Consider the following 19,939-nt stretch of genomic DNA (forward strand, 5'->3'; position numbering starts at 1 on the left):
GGACTGCATGACAAAACAGTTTTGTCGCGTGATGAGACTCAAATTTCAAAAAATAGAAAACCCTTCAATACGATGTCGGATGAAGATAATTTTTATATATAAATTGTAGACCTCGATGAGATCTACAACTTTATAGTTTTAATTTTTTTCATTTGAGGACAGTAAGATGCTCGAAAAAAATGATATAAAATTTTAGCACCATATTTTGTCGCGTGATGAGACTCAAATTTCAAAAAATAGAAAACCCTTCGATAAGATGTTGGATGAAGATAATTTTTATATGTAAATTGTAGACCTCAATGAGATCTACAACTTTGTAGTTTTGAGTTTTTTCATTTGAGGACGTTAAGATGCTCAAAAAAATAATTTAAAATTTCGGCGCCTCCCAAAAATAGAAAACCGCTTTTGAAACCAGCCGATGACCAAATTCGTCCGGTTTTGATAGTTGTAGGGTGTTTCTTGACCGGTTTCATAGTTGAAGGTTGAAAATCGAACTTTGGTGCAAGTTGAGGGTTGTAAAGTGTACTTTACCCTATTTTTCCACATCCTAGGTTTTTTGTCTGTTGTTATTTCTGCCATTTAAAAATTTAGCACATAAGTCGTAATCCATGATCCTTAGCAGCCAAATAAAATAAATCTTATCGAATAGTCAACCATTTGGCCAAGACATCACGTCATTCATAGGATGCATCAACTAGTAAGCATTAATGTATCATAATCATTTGGTCAAGGCATCACGTCATTCATAGAATTACATCATTCATACCTCTAATTCGCTAAATTTAATTAGCTGTAAAAATCATTAATGTATCATAATCATTTTTACTAATCAGTTCAATAGCAGCCATGATTAACTAATTTAGTGGGCTTGATTAGATGCATGAACTAGTGAGCATGCACAAATGACTTCAGCTATTTTATTTGTAATTTAAACTAATCAGACATCAACGGTTCGTGATCGAGTTACCTGATTAATTATTCAAACAAAATGATTCTACTATAACTATATCATTGCGCGAAGTACGTTTGGCTTTCAACACAATGTATGCAGTAACTCAAAGTTGTGAATACTGGATTGTTATGGTTAAGTAAAAAGGAAAAATACATGAGCAGTTCTTGAACTTAGTTTGAGACTACGTAAGTGACTTTCTTCCCAACATCCAATGGTCAACCAAATTTTTCCATGACGGCAAAAGTAGTCAATGAAAGTACCCAAAACCATCACGGATGGTCTTCCCTAATGGTAACTGTCAGAGATAAGAAAGATAGACTGACCGGGAAAGCTGATGTTTGCTGATGGATGGCTAACTTTCAGGCATCGATCCGTGTAGGGATACTACCATCAGGGACGGTCTTCCATGTTAGTTTGCCCATCTCCCATCAGAAAATTTCCCAGACAGTTATCCATTGGCAGGAGAAAACCAAACCTCCCCCATGGGACATGAGCTGTCTGAAAGAATCTAAACCTTTCCCATCTGTCATCCACCGTCATGGAAAGGTACATCAGATATCCACCTTTCCCATCTGGATCCTCTTCTGGACGCTGCTGCAAAATAAGAGGACAGACCCCGAATAAATTGGGGGTGCCGTGTGCTTGAGATGACAGTGATGATCCTTTTTGCTTATCATGGCTAGAGTTTTAGTGGCAGACTTCCTTTTATTTGACTTTACCCTTGTGGGTGTTGTGAACTTTGTGCTTTTTTTATATGTGGCGGTTTGTGTTGTACATAATAATCACATAAGGCCATGCATTTTACAAGTCACAAGGATTCGCTGGCATGTGACAATGGAAACAGAATCTTAGGCTGCTAGTGCTAGGTGCGCTGGTAGGTTTTCCTGATTGAATAATCTTGTGGTTCAGTCAGCTTCGCTTAGTGCCCGTTGTTTTAAGCATTAACTAGTTCACCAATAATGTCATTATGTAGCATTCCTACTGTTGTAATTATAAATATACGTTTCAAATACAAAAATCAGCTGGTTTTATATGGCTAAATTTTACTCATCAAAGGGAAAAAGTATAACATTGAATATCCAAATTATAATTTTTTCTATAGTTAAATTTGTGCTCATTGATTAACACAGGCTCAGTCTAATATTTTAGGGTTGGTTGTTGGATTTGGCATAAGGACTGCATTTTGGTTCCGGCGTTCCAGAGAAGTCATTGGAGAAGAAGACAATGGAAGAACCTAGATAGAATATTATGTATTTTTTTATTTCAGATTTTTTCATGTGTAATTTAGGGATATACTGTGACAAGATATAATATAAGTCCCCCTTTCCTTCACAAAAAAAGAGATTAACAGAGACCTCTTCACAAGCAGGCTGCCTCTAGAAAGGATTTTTGCACGTCTATGGAAAACATTTTTGTAGTAGTGCAACTGCATGCCATTAAAGTCCAGGACTTAAGTCAAGCAGCAAAATACCATGCACTATGGTGTCCCAGCCATCACAATGCTATTATTACAATATTTTCATGGTACATTCCTTCTAAACCACAAAAGAATATGCATGGAATACTCTACTTCTTCCTACAGTTTTTGCATTGGTTGTCAGCTGGAACCATCCGTTTCCTCGTGGTGTTTGGCTATATAAAGGCAGGAAACCCTGCGCTGGACAAACTTACAGAGTTCACCTGAGAGCTATCAGCTGTACTACCAGTTGCCCTTCATGTCAAACGCCACTTCTCTAGTGCTATCATGGCGCTTTCTGATGCCCACCACCTCCTCCTCTCCCAACTCGGCTAGGCAGTGGAGCTTTGGCCGCGGCAATATTCGACTCGACACCACAACAGTGACGCCGTCCCGCCATTTTGATGCTCCAGGCCGCTGCATTAACAGGTTTAATTTTGAGCAAAATTTATTGAATGAAAATACATGTTGAGAAATGGGTTCTAAATAGTATTTAGCTACGACTCTCTTATTCCTTAAGTTGTCTAGCTGGAGATTATATATTGTTTCGTGTGCATGCATTCATTCTATGTTTTCACATATCAATTGCTGTGCTGCTATTGGCTCTCAGCATGCGCTGCTCAGCAACCCAGGCACCAATCCCTCTGCCTATTGCCACCGTTGACGCCAAGGGTCGGCTGGCGCATGGTGCAGCCGTGCTCGCCATTGGCACGGCTAACCCAACTGGCTGCGTGCCACAGGAAGAGTATGCCGATTGGTACTTCCGCGTCACCAAATCCGAGCACCTCAGCAAGCTCAAGGCCGAAGATGGAGAGGCTATGTGAGAGCTTGATGTGCTGGTTTCCTTTTAGTTACCCTGCTTCTATCTCCTTGTGGCTTCTCTCTTGGATTAAAAACTAAATTGGCAAAATGTTGGCTGAGTTTTATGGTTGTACATGCATGTGTAGGTCAAAAATCTGGAATAAAGAAGCGCTACTTCCACGACATGGAGGACACATTGCTCAAACACCCAGAATTGGTGGACCACGCACTGCCGTCGCTGGACGCCCGGCAGAGCATACTGGCCTCCACCGTGCCAGAGCTCGCCGCGGCCGCGGCTGCGCGGGCCATTGCAGAGTGGGGCCGCCCAGCTGCCGACATCACCCACCTGGTCTTCTCGACTAGCTCAGGCGCGCACATGCCGGGCGCTGACCTACGGCTTGCGTCACTCCTGGGTCTCCGCCCAACGGTGCAGCGTACGATGATGTACATGAATGGCTGCTCTGCGGCCTCCGCCGCGCTCCGTGTCGCCAAGGACATTGCTGAGAACAACTATGGGGCCCGCGTGCTAGTGGCTGCTGCCGATCACACGCTCATCAACTTCCATGCGCCGCTTGAGGACCATCCCGAGACCCTCATCATGCAAGCCTTGTTCGGCGACGGCGCGGCCGCCGTCATCGTTGGCTCTGTCAGCAGCGGCAGCCAGTGGGCATGCCAATGGCCACCAGATGTCAGGCGTTGAGCACCCGCTCTTCGAGATGGTGTCCGCTTCCCAGACTGTGGTGCCCAACAGCGAGGACGCCGCAGCGGGGAAACTCACCGAAGACGGCCTCGTGTTCTGCCCATCCCCTAAGATGCCGGCACTGCTGCGGCAGCATGTAGAACAGTGCCTGGTCGACGCCGTCATGGGCACGCTCGGATCAGGTGGTAGCTCGAACTGGAATGACCTCTTCTGGGCGGTGCACCCCGGTGGGCCAGCTAATCCTTGACAGCGTTGAAGCGGCGCTGGCGCTGGCGCCAGGCAAGCTGGCGGCGAGCAGGCACGTGTTGAGCGAGTACGGCAACTTGGCGGGCGCCTCTGTGATCTTCGTGCTGGATGAGCTCCGGCGCCAGCATGACGAGCTGGAACTGGCAGGAGGCATTGGGGTCATGCTAGGGCTTGGTCCAGGGATCACCGTTGAGACAATGGTACTCCGAGCTGCAAGTGGTTTATTTTAACAAAAAGTATTAGCTCGAACGCAACCGCAGCACAGGAAATTGGTTTGAAAGGAATTCATGGAAACAGTGCATAGAGAAGAGCATGGAGGCGATGGCTGTCTACTTGTGTCACTTTTCTCTCTCTCTCTTTAAAAAAAAAAAGACACTCAAGAGAGTGCCTCATATCTCTTTTATATATATATATATATATATATATATATATATATATTAAGACTATTCTGCAGCTGTTCATAGAATAGCTTATTATATAGCCACTTTGATTTACGATAATATTTGTAACAATTTACGATAACATGAATATGCATTTACGATACTCGTATTACTATAGCTCACGGTGATATTTACCATAATGTTATAGTAAAAATCACTTAGTAAGGAGTTACTGTAGTCTCGTAAATTAGCATAGTAACTATCGTAACCTCAAAGTTGCCATAAAATAAGTTATTCTATGGCTAGCTGCAGAATAGTGGGTGGTTATATATATATATATATATATATATATATATATATATATATGACGAGGCTAAAATGCACCTGGGTGCATTCTGTGAAGCGAGTGCACCCGACACGTGAGCGCGAGACGCGCGGAGCGTGAGGTAAGTCCACGCTCCTGCATGCAAAACTAAATGGAGACAACCAACTATGTGATGCCACCTAACAGCTCAACCCCACCCACTAGGAAGCGTGCATGCAGGGAATCTTTTGTTGATTCCAAACGAAAAAATACGATATCTTCTAAACCATATATCTGATTTTAGTTCTGTTTGAAGTAGGTTGTTGAAAAAATATGCTTAACAAAACAAGATCCATGAAGGTTGTATTTGATGAAGTTTTTTTTTCAAATACGTAATTGCAATATGTTGTACTATGAGTTGCAAGCACTTGTACAACACAATTGCAACTTGGCTATAGCATATTTAGCACTGGTTGCAACTAATTATAAAATAGTGTAACCTTGTTACTTCTGGTTGCAATTATTCACTAATTAGTTGCAACCTAATTATTACTTTGTAACCTGGTATGATTGCAACTCCTACTGAATAGAAATGCAACTAGTTAGTACTCAATTGCAGCTAGCAAGTACTCACTTACAACCTAGTTGGTAGATGCACCTGTCCAGTTGCAACCCCAGTTAGTACTGGTTGCAACTCGTTACTACACAATTACTACTGGTTGCAACAAGTTACTACCCGATTGCAAACCAATTACTACTGATTGCAACTAGTTACTACTCAATTGCAACACAGTTGCTACTCAGATATGATTGCAACTCAGAATTGCAACTTGGCGTGATTATAGTGACCAGATGCATATAATACACAGAGTTATAACTAGTTGCAACTAGGTGGTAGACAAAGTTGCAATCGGTAGTAAATTGACATGTAACTCGTTTAAAGGATAAAAAAATATATCCATATTGGATCTAGTTTTGCTCAGAATATTTTTTTGAGTCGGATGCAACAAACGGTTTGTCACTCGGGGTTACGGTTTAGGAAAAAATTTGTTTCAAAGATTCGAACCAACAAAAAATTTCATTCATGCATGTATTCGCTTGGGCGCGCTGGTTGCTCCAAGTTGGTGCGCCCGCCGTCCTAGGTGCATTCTATATAGAGGATGTACTCAGGTGTATTATAGCAAAACAGTATATATATATATATATATATATATATATATATATATATATATATATATATCAAGGAAAACAATAGCTTTACCAAAGGGCAAACATAAAATGACTTCTATGAAATAAGAGTGCATTGCATCTTCAAACAGTCATCTTCTTCCTTTGATTGTCCATTACCTGTCGAAGATTGAAAAACATTGTGAAGAGAAAAAAACGACACTGATGTGGTTTCTAGGAAATCATAAAAATCCACTGAAAAATAGGGAAAAATATTTTATACCAGGGGAGATAACCCCGCTGGACAACCACTCAATAGCGCATCGCAAGTGTCAAGTCACTCGATTTTTCACGCGAAAAATGCGCGCTTCACGACCACCAGCGCTCAAACCCCTGACCACTTGCTTCGCGTCTTCGGCCCCTAACCACTCCACCTGTGAGATGCGTGTGTCCAAATGAGATATTCGTCCAAGCCATTTTATGTTTATCTGATTTCAAAATTAGTATTTGGGACCCTAAACGATTTCAAATGAAAAGGCTCTTCAAGATCTACAACTTTGGTTCTGGTCATTTATTCATGCGAGGTCATTTGAAGAATCTGAATTTCAAAAGTCAGAATATTCAATAGTAATTTTTGTTGGATAAATGATTTTAAATTTAAAAGTTGTCAACGGCAAAGTTGCACAGCTTGTCGAGATCTACAACATTTGTTTTAGGTGTTTCTCTATCCGAGGTCATTTGAAAAATTCAAATTTTAAATTTGAGAAATCAAACGTAATTTTCGTTAGATAAATGGTTTCAAATAAAAAAATTATCAACTACAAAGTTGCATAACTTTTTGAGATCTATAACTTTTATTTTGGTTGCTTCTCCATCCGAGATTCTCAAATGCCACTACACATTTACTTATGATAATGGAACATATGCCTTTAGTTGGTACTAACCAATGTTTTCATAAACGGTAAATAGTCTTTATACGGTCGCCCTTGGTTTATTGTTTAGGCTGTTTACACGGTGTTTAAACAAAGTTAAACAGTCTAAACGATTTTGTACTTAAAAAAAATACATATAATTATATATGTGCATGTAAAAAATTAAGTATTCTAGCATTTATACATATTTATCCGAGTAAAAATCAATTATTTTGGTATGTATATATATTTATGCATGTGAAAAGAAATAAATATAGATATTTATGCATATAACATATCAAGCATACACATTTATAAATATAATAAACTTAAGTATACAAATTTATCCATACAAAACTGAACTAGATTTACCTCGTGTTCGTCTAAACGGCAATGCTGTTTATCTCCGTTCTGTTTAGGCCATTTTTTTCGTTTTTTGACCGTTTAAACGGTCAACCATTTAATTTCCGTTTACCCCCTAAATAAAATAGTTTACCACCGTTTACCGTTTACTGGCCGTTTAATCCGTTTAGGCGAACACTGGTTTACATGGGTCGGTTCAAACCCAATCAACTCGTAGATCCAGCACAATTAAAACCGATCTAGACTTGTCCATGTCTAGGTTGGTTTGGTCACAAGCAGCAACTCGTAGCGACAATTCAGTCGACAGACAGACGTGTCCTTCCGGCATCTTTGTCTGCAACAGATACAGATAAAGCGGGAGTAGCTTGCAGTACAAGGACACTAGCAGCAACACTCTTGCGTGTCTACTGCTGCTTCCATATGATCAAGAACTAAATTCATTTTGTCAAATCAGCTCAACCTTAAAAATTATATAACAATACATCACACAAGTATTTAAAAAGGTAAAACCAATTTTAATAGGTTTTATAAACTAAATCTGTATAATATAGGTGATAAAAATCATAAAACAGGCTTTATATTTTCTATATAATTAGATATGTAGATTTCATAATATTTGCATCTGAGCCGCAAGCCACACGCGTCAACGTAGGTGTGCGCAAAAAACGTAAACCCGGTGCAACGCACGGGATATCTAGTATTTTGAAAATATTTTGTAAAGTGGTATACATGGGCCGCTTCAAACCCAATCAACTCGTACATCCTGCACAATTAAAACCGATCTGGACTTGTCCATGTCAAGGTTGGTTTGCCCCGAGCCATCACCGAGCCCAATTAGTCTGGTCACAAGCAGCATCTCGTAGGGACGCACGCGCATATGATTTTCCTGTTAGATCTTGGGACAATGTTTAGTTGTGTTTTTTCTTGGGACCAACAATGCCTCTAGCCCTCTTCTGGGCTTTCCTTATGGCCCAATCGCACGATCGAGAAGAATGCTGAGGCAAATGTTAAAGAGAAGATAGATGGAGGATGCCTAGATGAAGAGTCCATCCTGCTAGTTACCACTTACTAGCATGTTGCAACGCTACGGAACTCCACGATGTGCTGCCTACTGCACCTCCTGCATATATAAGCCAGAGATGCTCGTGTTACATCTGCCAGCCATTTTTTTTTTGTATTTACATATAGCATTAACGGGAAAAGAGCCTAGAGTCATGCACCTTTCTGATCTTAGCCTTTCAGTTTCTGAAATTAGCTGGACCGTTGCTCAAGCTAACCGAGGCGTCAAAACAGTTTTCTCGCTAGAAACAGGTGAAACTGAAACGAATTATTGTGTCCCCATCTCGCATATATACATATAGGTGGCAGATTATAGGAAACGATGGTGTGTATGAATCGAATGTAAGATGTAAGTAACCACTTCAAGATATAAGGAGAAGAGAAAGACAGAAACAGAGCCTCGAGGCTACACAGAAACAGAGTTCACCTAGAATAATAGAGCAAGCTACAGACACCACGCAACAACAGCCCATGTGCTTGGTTCGATGATTAACTTCATCCAGTATGGACTCGCTCAGCATGCATGCAGCATCGGTCGCCCTTACTATTCTGAGGGATGAGTCGATCCCGGAAATTGGCTTGGAGGAGTCATGAAACAGATCGACTTGGTGACGGATGGACGGACGGCACTGGCTTATGATTTCAAACCAAACGCCATTCATGAGGTTCCATCTGAGCATCTGATGATTCTGGACCGATCCATCAAAACAAAAACTCTACAATTAACCAATAACACGACTGCACTTACAGGGCCGCACACGAGAAGAAAACGGAAAGTCACCCCTCCTCCGCGTCGTCTCCTCCGTGAGGCAACTCGGGGGCAACCGGCTGCCCACCGAAACCATACCCCACCGCTGGCTGCTGTGGGCTAGGGTGGCCCGGTGCTGTGCGGCTGCGGGGCTGGCAAGCTGTGCCTACCCGTTGTTGCCTGCTACCCTCTGCTTTGTCCCACGGCAGCGCTGGCATCGGCCAGTTCTAGGTTGCACGGACCCTGGGTGGTTCCTCGTTGCTTGCGTCCAGGTAGTAGGTGCTTGGCGAAAGCCTTGCTGTCTAGCCGACGATGATGACGTCCTTTGGGCGCTGTTTCCCTCCTTGGAGGCATCTGTTGTTGCACCTTCCTTTCCTCCTAGTGCAGATCTTCAGGGTGAAAATCTGGTCCCTGCTAAATAGGCAGCGGAGGCGCTGCCTGCGTCGCAACCATCATTGGAGGCGTTGCCTCCTCAAGTGCTGTGTGTGGTTGTCGTTGCCGTGTCATCCAGTTGGCGGTGGAATTTCTTGGGTTGAGCCTGAACGCGCTTCATATCCTTCAACGCTTGTGTTTGCCTTACAGTGTGGTCGCTTCTCTGGTTGATGCTTTGCCACTTCCTTGTCGCTTCTCCGACTGTACTTTTGCCGCCGTTGTTGCTGGATATCGCAGTGTGGATCTTTGCCGCTACCATTGCACATCTTTTTTCCAGTGGATACTTGGCTGCCACGGTTCCTCTCTAGCGGATGATTCGCCGCTACAATTGTGTCTCTTTTCCGGCAGATACTTGGCCACTGTGGTTGCTCTCTAGCGGATGCTTTGCTGCTACAATTGCGCTTCTCTTTTCGGGCGAATACTTGGCCACCGTGGTTCCTCTCTATCGGATGCTTTGCCACTGTTGTCATTTCGGTTTCCTTGGCGGATGCTTCGCCGCCGAGCCATTTGGTACTTTTCCTAGTGTATACTTTGCCGCCACTATTGTTGGAAGCTCGCCTCGTTGCCATCACGGTTTCACTGCATTGTAGGCTACCATTGTGTTTTTGTGATTATGTCATAGGCTTAGTCTATTATGGTCTCGAGGCTAAGAGTCCTCCTTCCCATTTTCTCTTGCCGCTTGTGTGTACCTTTCTAACTGCACTGGTAATCCTTCGATTACTTGCGAGCCGTGTGCGACTTGTAACACTCTACTTTTGCTTAATGAAAAATGTGCTAGGACATCAACTTGTTATCCTCGGGGTTTTTTAATTTACAATGTAGGCGATCACCAGATATATTTACACCGTCGGTTAACTTAACCTACCACCAGTGTCAATCTAATTTGTACTAGCGTCATCCTTAAGAGAACCGACAGTGTAAATACATCATTTATACTAGTGCTAGACTTAAGAAAACCGCCAGTAAAGATGCATTTACACCGGTAGTTTTCTTAACCTAGCGAGACTACAAATAATTTTTTAAATTAATTTTTAAATTTTTATAAATAATCTCGGGTGGAAAATGCTTTGTATGAAAGTTTTAGTACCTGCAAATATCTACAACTTTGTAGCCGACTACTTTTTCATTTGAAATCACTTGGGCTCGGAGATTGTGTTTTAAGATTAACAATTTTAAAATTCATATTTTATTAATAGTTAGAGGAAAAAGTTCAAATTACATCCTCCATGTTTGGCCTATGTCCTAAATAACCAGCTAAACTAACATATGGTTCAGTTTATGCCCTCCAACTATTTCAGTTGGTGCAATTTACTCCTTAAAAGAATTTTTCTTTTTTGCTTCTTAGTATACATATTGTGTTTTAGTTTTAAATTTTGTGAAGTGACGAGGACATCATAGTTCGTGTTAGAAAAATATATCATGAATTTTCCATCATTGTATTTTGTACGATATTGTATCTCTAATGTTGTTTATTTTAAAATTTCCTAAGCTATCAAAATAGTCGCACGACCAATACTCCGTCTCAAAGCTGCGGCCTTGGTGCCTTGACACGGGAGCCACAATTTACAATAAATCAATAATACAGTAGCCAAGATCATAGCAACGAAGTGAATGAAAGAGCTAGCTTCACCACTTGTAGAAATTCCACAATGCAAACTGGACCCCCGATGGAGCTCTTGAAGATGGGTAGGCATTCATGCATGCGGAGGCATACGAAAACAAAATTTAAGCCTCATTTAACATAACACACATATCATTTATGCTCCTAACATACTTGCAGGTACAAGTGCTAGAGTTAAAGGAAATATACTGAACAACAGGCATGATCGTCGAGCAACATTATTAGAGGTTTAAAGCACGCAAAGGTCTATCAAGAGCATATAGATATTGTTGGAAGAAGATGACCGTGTAGTAGACTGACACCAGCTCCACGCATGCGGCATATATATGGGGCAGCAGACAGGACTACCCAAAATGCTCCCAACATCATGAGATCCACCAACTTAATTCCCAAACTCCTCGGTAGACTGACACCAGCTCCACGCATGCAGCATATATATGGGGCAGCAGACAGGACTACCCAAAATTCTCCCAACGTCATGAGATCCACCCGCTTAAACCGCAAACTCCTCCCACCGAGGATCAAGAGGCAAAAGGCTGAATCTCCGAAGACTCCAATAAAAATCGTCACGGAAAAATAATTTTGATTAGCATAATTAGTCTAGCATTGATGATTGATGAAGGTCAATGGCAATGATATGGAACGCAGCTAAAACAATTAACAACAGACAACCGTATGGTACTCGGAAGTGTCTGTGTACCGTTGATCTAAATGTAAATTATTACATATTACCTCTTCTTAATTAGAAGAGGTAATAGAGGAAACACAGAATAAATAGAGAAAACCTCTTCTTATTAGTTAATCTAATTTACATGCATGCATGATCTTACTTTGGTATTTGATGCAATAATGTGACATGTGGATGAGATATAAATTATCTACTAACATGTTCTTTTCTTGAAGTTGACAAATAAAGAGCATGTGTGATATATATACCTGTAAAATTAATTTTTTAATGCGGAAAGACTAACATTATCTGTAATGATTGTTTCAACATGACTAGATCCATTTTGATGTTGATCGTGTACGTGATTTATTTGTCACTAGCCATAGCAGATCACTTTTAACACCAACATCATGTTAAAAATTAATGTTCTTGCGTACTCAAACATAGTCCGCACATGAGAATAGTAACAAGTATATACTTAACTGCACCTATTTTTCTTAGAAAAGTGATAATTACTTCATATGTAAAAGTAGCCCGGGCAGACGAAGATTTCAGGGATATTTTTCTTCTTTTTCTCTGATTATTTAATTTATTTAATTGTCCTACTAATTCTAAAAATCAAGGGCTCTTATTTCTTTGGGATCTTGCTACGTCTTGGGTGGTTTTTGAGCACCGCAGCCCTTGATTTTCTACACATATTGTTACTATATATATATAATAATATAGTAATGGAGAAGTACGTGTTAGTGGAATTGGGAATGGAATGTGGTTATTAAAACAAGTTGGGCAGCTGGTACGTACCTCTGCACCGTCTCTGTGTATTGGTCGTGCCATCATATCTTCATCATTGACCATAAATACGTTGATTAATTTTACCCACGTTGAATCTGAGTGCGGAACTATTGGGATGGAGTTGTGCTAGACGCCTGAGCTCAGCGTCTGCCTTGTTCACGTCATCAGGGAAGGCATCCTTACAGTTGAGATATGCCAGGACATAGCTTAGCGAAGGGAGGCACTCCAAGTCCAAGCCAAGATTATTGTCACAGGTAGCGTGTCCACCCTCGTAGAAAGCCCTGACTGGGACAGTGAACACAAGCTCGTGGAGGTTTGGCATAACAACAGGAGCCGTTGCTACACTGCTGCTGCAGCCCCCGTCCTCTGCTTTGGAATTTGAATCAAATACCATAGCAACATCCTGTCCTCCCCTCCAGATGCTCAACGAAGCACTAGTCGAGTCACCATTGCTCGCCAACTGGACCATCCATCCAAAACAACACGAGGCTTCTCAACTTGTGGAAGAAGACATCATGGGAAGCAATATTAATTACCATAGACTGCTCATGAGAAGCCGTCTCATAAGGCGGGGAAATGGAGAGGCAACGGAGATATGGCAGCCCACCTAAGGTTCTCAGACCTCCCTCGTCCATATCATCCACACATAAGTCCAAGTAGCAAAGGTTGGGGAGAAGCGTGGGATTTATGAATGATGGCACACAAGGGAATCAGATACAATGTATACAGAGACGCCTGAGATGTTCCGGAAGCACGGCTTTGTCCCACTCCACTGAGGCAGGGCTAGTTTTATGAATCAGATAACAATCCAGATCCAGAAGTTGGAGCTCCTGCAGATTGCCTAGTCAAAAGTTCTGCCTGCATGCTCTCATCCAGCCTGCCCATCAGGCCTAGTGCAGGCGATGACGACGACCTGAACCAATGAGTAGTCATCCGCGAGGCAGTTAGGGTCGATCTCGACTACCATGCTGAGCTTGTACAAGGCTGCTGGGATGCCGGTGGGAGTCCAGTGTTCGTCAGGGAAGCCAGTTGCCGCGACGGCGACCAGCCAATCCTGGCGAGGGACATAGTGGTTGGAGGTCTCCTCAGAGCGCTCGCCCACTACAATGGACGATGGGGGCCATGTCAACCACAGCATCCCGCTCCACCCTGGAGTCGAACCCGAGAAACATGTGCCCGTGTGCATCCTCGACAGAATCCAAGGCGTACTCATCGTGGACATGGGGGGCCTCTAGGTCTGGCTCGTTTGTCCCGCGATCCTACCGCGCAGGCGCAAGCATGGCAGTGGTAGTAGGAGGGAGGACCGGGACCCATCTGTGACCGCGTAAAGGCACTGAGGAGGGTTTGGGGACTGAGGTTGGGGGAGAGCTGGAGCAGTGGATCTCCACGAGTGAGGGAAGGTGCAGTGGTGGTGGAACGGAGGAGGGTTTGGCACGGCAGAGAGGCTGGTAGAGTAGGAGCATGGGGAGGTGTATCCGCAGGCGGTGCGAGCGGAGAAGGGGTTTGGAAGTCAGGAGCGGTGGAGCTGGACGAGGCAATGAGGTTCACCGGGAGGTAGGCCTTAGGAGTTTCTGTATCCAAGATGATGGGGAGGGAAGCGGAGGTGAGGACGACGGAGGCGACCCAATGTTGTGGACGCGGGGAGGAATTTTTTTATTTTTAATCCTATTTTAAATAATATTTTAATACTAATCTAAAAAAAGTTATTTGCAAATCCGACCCTTTTGGTCGCGCCACCGTGCATGGCACGACAGCACCACTCTGTCACACCACATGCACTGGCGCAGCAAGCTGAGCCACGGTGGCGTCCGTCGTTGACCAGAGCTGGCGAATAGTGGGGCCCGCCCTGTCGTGCTAGGCTGGCTGGCGTGACAAGGCGAGTTAGGTTTTGGCTAGCCTGGCCCGACTACCCCAGATCTGGACATCACTGCCGGTTCAAAAACCCACTTCACTGCCGGATTTTGAACCGACCGTGGCATACCGACAGTGATGGGGGTTGACATCACTGCCGGTCCTTAAAAATCGACACTGATCTACTAGAAATAGTGTCGGTTCCTGGCTCCACCTGGCAGTGTCCAGTTGAACAACACCGCCAATTTGTAGTGCCAACCGACAGTGACGGTTGCTTCAAGAGTGTCGGTTCTTGGCTCAAGCCAGCAGTGTTGAGCAAGCCTACACTGTCGGTACATGGATCAAACCAGCAGTGTTGTAGTAAATATCAGTGTCGGTTCATGGATCAAATCGGCAGTGTTGTCGTAACTATCAGTGTCGGTTCATGGTTCAAGCCAGCCGTGTTGAGCAAGCCAACACTGTCGGTTTGTTTCTAACCGGCGGTGATGGTTACGACAACACTGCCGATTTATTGCTAACCGGCGGTGATGGCCCATTCGTATTTTATTGTTTTATAATTTATTTTAATTTATATTTTTTCATGGAATTGGGTTTCGCTTTATATACGCTACATAGACGATAGGTCCATCAATATTAAACATTACAAATGTTATGATTACAATTCAAATATTCTTATCCACATCTCGATCCCTCAAAATAAAAAAGAAATGTTCTTGGACTTCACACATGCTTCTTGGACTTCTTACAATAATCTTGCGAGCCCCTCTAGGCCATACTTGTCCTTGTACCTCATGGATTGTGCAATGGAAAATACTCCATCTTTTTCCAATACCTCGGCTAAGATGAATTTTGCGAGCTCCGATTGCAGTGCGACGATCTCCATGTCTAACAGCCTTTGGTGGTTATATTTCTTGCGCTGTCGTTCAAAAAAGATGATATCCAAAGAGGAACATTAAATCATTTTGTTGAATTATTAACAAACATAAATGAAATGGGATTATACACACCAACTTATCGGCTTCTTCCGATTTCCCGCCGATGTAGCGAAGCATTGCCCACATTACATAAAACCCGCATTCATTGTTTCCCGTCGGCTGTGACAGGTACTTCTCCTCCATTTCGACAACCTTGAATGGGACCGACGTCCCACCGATATGTCTTCTTCGGACACTGAGCAACATTAAAGGGAGAAACATTAGAAAGCGGTATGTGTGATTAGAAAATAGTATGTTATTAGGATCGCTTACTAATTCAGTACTGCCATCAGTGCATCCAGATGATCAAATGGTTTTTTCTTCGAGTCCCACACCTTGATCAGATTTTTGGCAAGATTGACACAAATGAAGACGAAATGGTTGCTACAATCATAGAATCCTAATTATCGAATAATCTTAACAAAAAAAGAAGCATAAAATTAAAAGCCAAAAACACATACTCGCAGTTGTAGGCTAGAAGTATGTGGGTTTTCTTCTTCATCATGAATGCATCGAAAACAACAATCAATCTCTGTTTCAGGTCTTCCACGTCACATTCATAGAGGCCTAGACATGTCCTCTCATTGACTCACAAGGGGTCCAAGAAGCCTATGTAATCCCATTTGCTTTTTAGAATGCAAAATTTTGCTATACACCTACATAAAATCATGGGAAGTGCTCAAAAGTTAACAATTTGTGTCTCGAGAGAGTAGTTAATTGTAAAATCGTGCGTGTAGGTACTTACATAGTCCACAGCGTCAACATTTGAACATTGAGAGAGCGTTTCTGGTATAGTTGGAACAAGCACCCCCACTCGACATCGAACTTCTCTTCTTCAGGATAATGGAAAACATGTGGCGAACAGATAATAACCTCAAAACTAAAATCGTCCATCTCTGTTGCTTGAGCCATATAATAATCACGTAACTGGCACATATATGTTGTCAGATTTTTATACTCATGATCGGGAACCAAAAGATTGCCCCTTTCATACTTCATTGCCGGTGTTGCCGTCCCTTGTACATCATAATAGATGGTCGCGGCCTCTTCCATGGTTAATCCTGGGTTGACTTCGATGTACTTTTGTATGTTCCTTAAATCCTTATTGTGTTTTTCTTCGTCTCTTGTTGTAGCGTATTTATTCTGTGTTTGCCTTTTGAATTCGGACTTCAACAAAAACGAAGGCAGTGAGGCACAGAGATTGAAGAAACTAACACAATCTTCCTTTGAGATGTGTGCTGTAAATTTTTCTTTCATCAAGGTGGTAACGCTGCCACTGAACGGCCTTTTTCTTTTCTGTTGGTCCACTTTGGGACTACGAGGATGTCCTTGATCTTATTTTGGGCTGAGGTGGAAGAGGAGGATGACGACGAGAATTCTGTTTTCCCGGCGTTGATGAAGATGGAGGAGGAGGAGGAGGAGGAGTCTCTTTTCTTGGGGCTGATGAAGATGGAGTTGGACGAGGAGGAATAGAAGGAGACCTTTGTCTTCTCGAGGGTGATGGCTCTGGATGAGGAGGGGAGTGATCTATGTTGGGAGGTGGTGAGTGATCATCGCGGGTGGGTGAAGACTCGCAGTCGTCCTCATTATCAGAGGACAATTGATGGTCAAGCTTAATGAAGCGCTTGCGCTAGACCACTTGAGAGCCCTTATTTTGACCAAGTTTCGGTCTGCCTTCCGCTATAGGGTACTCAATGGGTATCTTGTTATACTTCTTATCAAGTATTCTATCAATGGTGACGTGAGCGTACCCTAGTGGAATTGGGTGACCATTAATTGTCCTGTCTCCCGCAGGCCAGGCCTGGCCGAGCGCCACCTTGTCCTTTGTCCATTCCTGCTGGATGTACAACCTGACATTGACGGGTTCAGTGATGTTGTCCACCGAATGAGGCACATTCGCCTCTTCTTCGTCGAGCGGGGTCGATCCGCAGCTGCTGCGACCCCTAAACTGTGGGCTAAATGCACTAGGAGTAGGGTTTTGTGGTACTACTGACCACTTGGATAGCAAAATTTGATCGACTCGCGCTTCAACGGTCGCCTCAATCCGTGCTTCCATTCTGTCTTCCATCTCTTTTAGTCTCCTCAAATACTCTACCTCATGTTCCGCTCTACCCCTCGAGCAGCTCCGATAAGTGTTAGATTCTTGGGGGAATGCTAGTTTCTAAGGAACAACACCGGTTCCTCTAGTGCGACCAGGGGTGCTCCTTGGTTCCGAGTGCTTGGGTGAGCATGTCTTTCTCCCTATTAGAAGTGTGAGTCCCTTGCCTCACCTCCTCAGTTACCTTGGAGATCCTCTGGATGAGTTCACTAATGGGTTGATTTGAGGAGCTAAAGCTCCCGTCCTCGGCGTGCCATATATTTCTCCCCATACAATATAATACCGATCTGGGCTCCCAATCGGTGGTCTCAACCTGAACGCCTTCCTAAGCAAGGCGATCCATCTTTTGAAGTTTTGCTTCAAATTCTGGCATCTTTTTGGCATAGCCACGACAGCCGAGATGATGAGGAGTCATCGCTTTCTGCGAATTCTCCTTATTCTTCCTGCTCAGTTCTATGTACTCCTCGGATAACCTGTATTCCTTGAAATCCTATCAGAAGTCCTTCTGCTTGCTAACCTGTCCCCCATCGAAATCCGGCTCTTTATTTTGGAGGACAAAATTCTTGTACAATGTCCCCTTGAAATTCTTGAAGCATGTCCCCATGATTTCTTTTGTTTTTTCTTGACTAACTCCCTGTCATACTCGGCTAGGAAAGTGAAATACTCTAGGATCTTGACATCCCATATGTAATCCTTCTCGCTTTCGGGAACCCTCCACCGGTCATCATCTTTCCCAATCCACTTCCTGTACTTAATCGGGATGAAGTCCCTAACAAGTAACCTGAGGATAGTCTTGTATTTGGTCAAAGCTATAGGCGGTGAGAGTGGATCTCCGAATTCCTCGAACTCAGTAATGTGCTAGTGTGCATTACTACCAACAGGAATCTTTGACCTGCCTCGCTTGGATCTAGCCTTCCTGCTACCCGAACCCTCTGGCTCCTCGACCAGCGGAGGCTCCTGCTAGAGACACCAAGTAAGCTATGACCCTCTCAATTGATTAGCGTGTGTGGCTACATAGTGACATGATACCAAAGTTACCTGGCCATCTTGTTTATTTTGACCCAGATCGAGCAGGCCGGACGGGGTCCATGGCTGCTCGTTCTCACCGACCTGATTGACACTGTCACCATTTGTCGGATCATGTGGCTCTCCCGTCCCAGTGATATCAGCCGCTTCTTGTTGCCAATCAGTTCTTCGGCGATGGGGTAATAGGCAACGATGAGTCATGGTTGTGACATGATCGTGGTTAGTTTTGGCCACGGACAACTACTAATAGCATATGTTCATATATATATATAATATATTTAATGCAAAGTCTAATAATAAGTCCACATACAATAAAGTCAAATAATAGCATATGTTCACCTAGAACAAATTCATTGTTTGATTGACCACATACAACAAAGTCCACCTACTCTTCTAGGAAACTAAGCCTACATCAACTTCCAAATAAGAAAAGCGATGACCATAGCCATAAATAAAAGCATGACATCTTTCCAAGACCAAGGAGCAATTCTCCTAATCTTCACATCTCCGGTGGGTGGCTTCTCTTCGATCTCCAATGCCAGCTGATAGCCATGGTTTGCATTCATTGGACCATAGTAGGCTGGTTGCCCATGGTTTGCAAGGTAGGCCGGATGACTATAGTAGGCCCTCAAAGCTTCAGCTTCTATGTTGTATTTTTTGTGCAAATTACCAGGGTAGCGATTGACTTGAGCATAGCAATCTTTCCGGGTTCGATAAATCCCAGGCATGTGACCAACATGCACTACATACCATGCCATGGTTGCCTATACATTTAAGTAAATTAGGCATGTGGTAAGTGGTAATGGTAACTCACTGCACAAGAGTTATTATTCAAGTTATATGGCCAAACTAAATCTATTTAATGTTCTTTATCCTTGACATGATAAAAAATTACCTCAATAATTGGACTGTTTATTATTCAGAGATCAATGTGGTTTAGTAATCATACTTGCTGCCGCTGCCGAGCCAATTTTAAAAGTTGTTTTTTACTTTTTTTCTAGAACAAACATCTATAGATGCCTTTTTTAAGCATGCTATACATTCCATCAAAATAGCATTATTTTTAAAATATACTAAAACTTATATAAGAAATAAAAAATTTCTTGTAGTATATATAAGAAAATATTAGATGAAAGGTCAAAGCACAACATCTACAATAGAAAGGAAATAGGCAAGTCATTGTAATTAACCAACATGACCAGTCAAATAAAGTAGGACCCTATCAAAACACCAGAAAGTTTCTACAAACATATTTCAAGGACCATATCAATGTCAAATCCTAGCTAGGGATTCAATAAACCTAAGGATTGTAAAATTAATTAAGATGAGATTGTAGATAACACCAGAACCAGACTAGCTATTACGAAGTGAGATTACAAAGTGAGATTAGA

The 19,939-nt window shown here is 42.8% G+C and overlaps 1 pseudogene; it reads left to right on the top strand.

The window, feature by feature from the left end:
- Positions 1–2,404: 2,404 nt before the first annotated feature.
- On the top strand, positions 2,405–4,385 carry LOC136480693 (bisdemethoxycurcumin synthase-like; annotated as a pseudogene).
- Positions 4,386–19,939: the final 15,554 nt, after the last annotated feature.

The sequence above is a fragment of the Miscanthus floridulus genome, chromosome 9, assembly GCF_019320115.1.
Source record: "Miscanthus floridulus cultivar M001 chromosome 9, ASM1932011v1, whole genome shotgun sequence".
Classification (NCBI taxonomy): Eukaryota; Viridiplantae; Streptophyta; class Magnoliopsida; order Poales; family Poaceae; genus Miscanthus; species Miscanthus floridulus.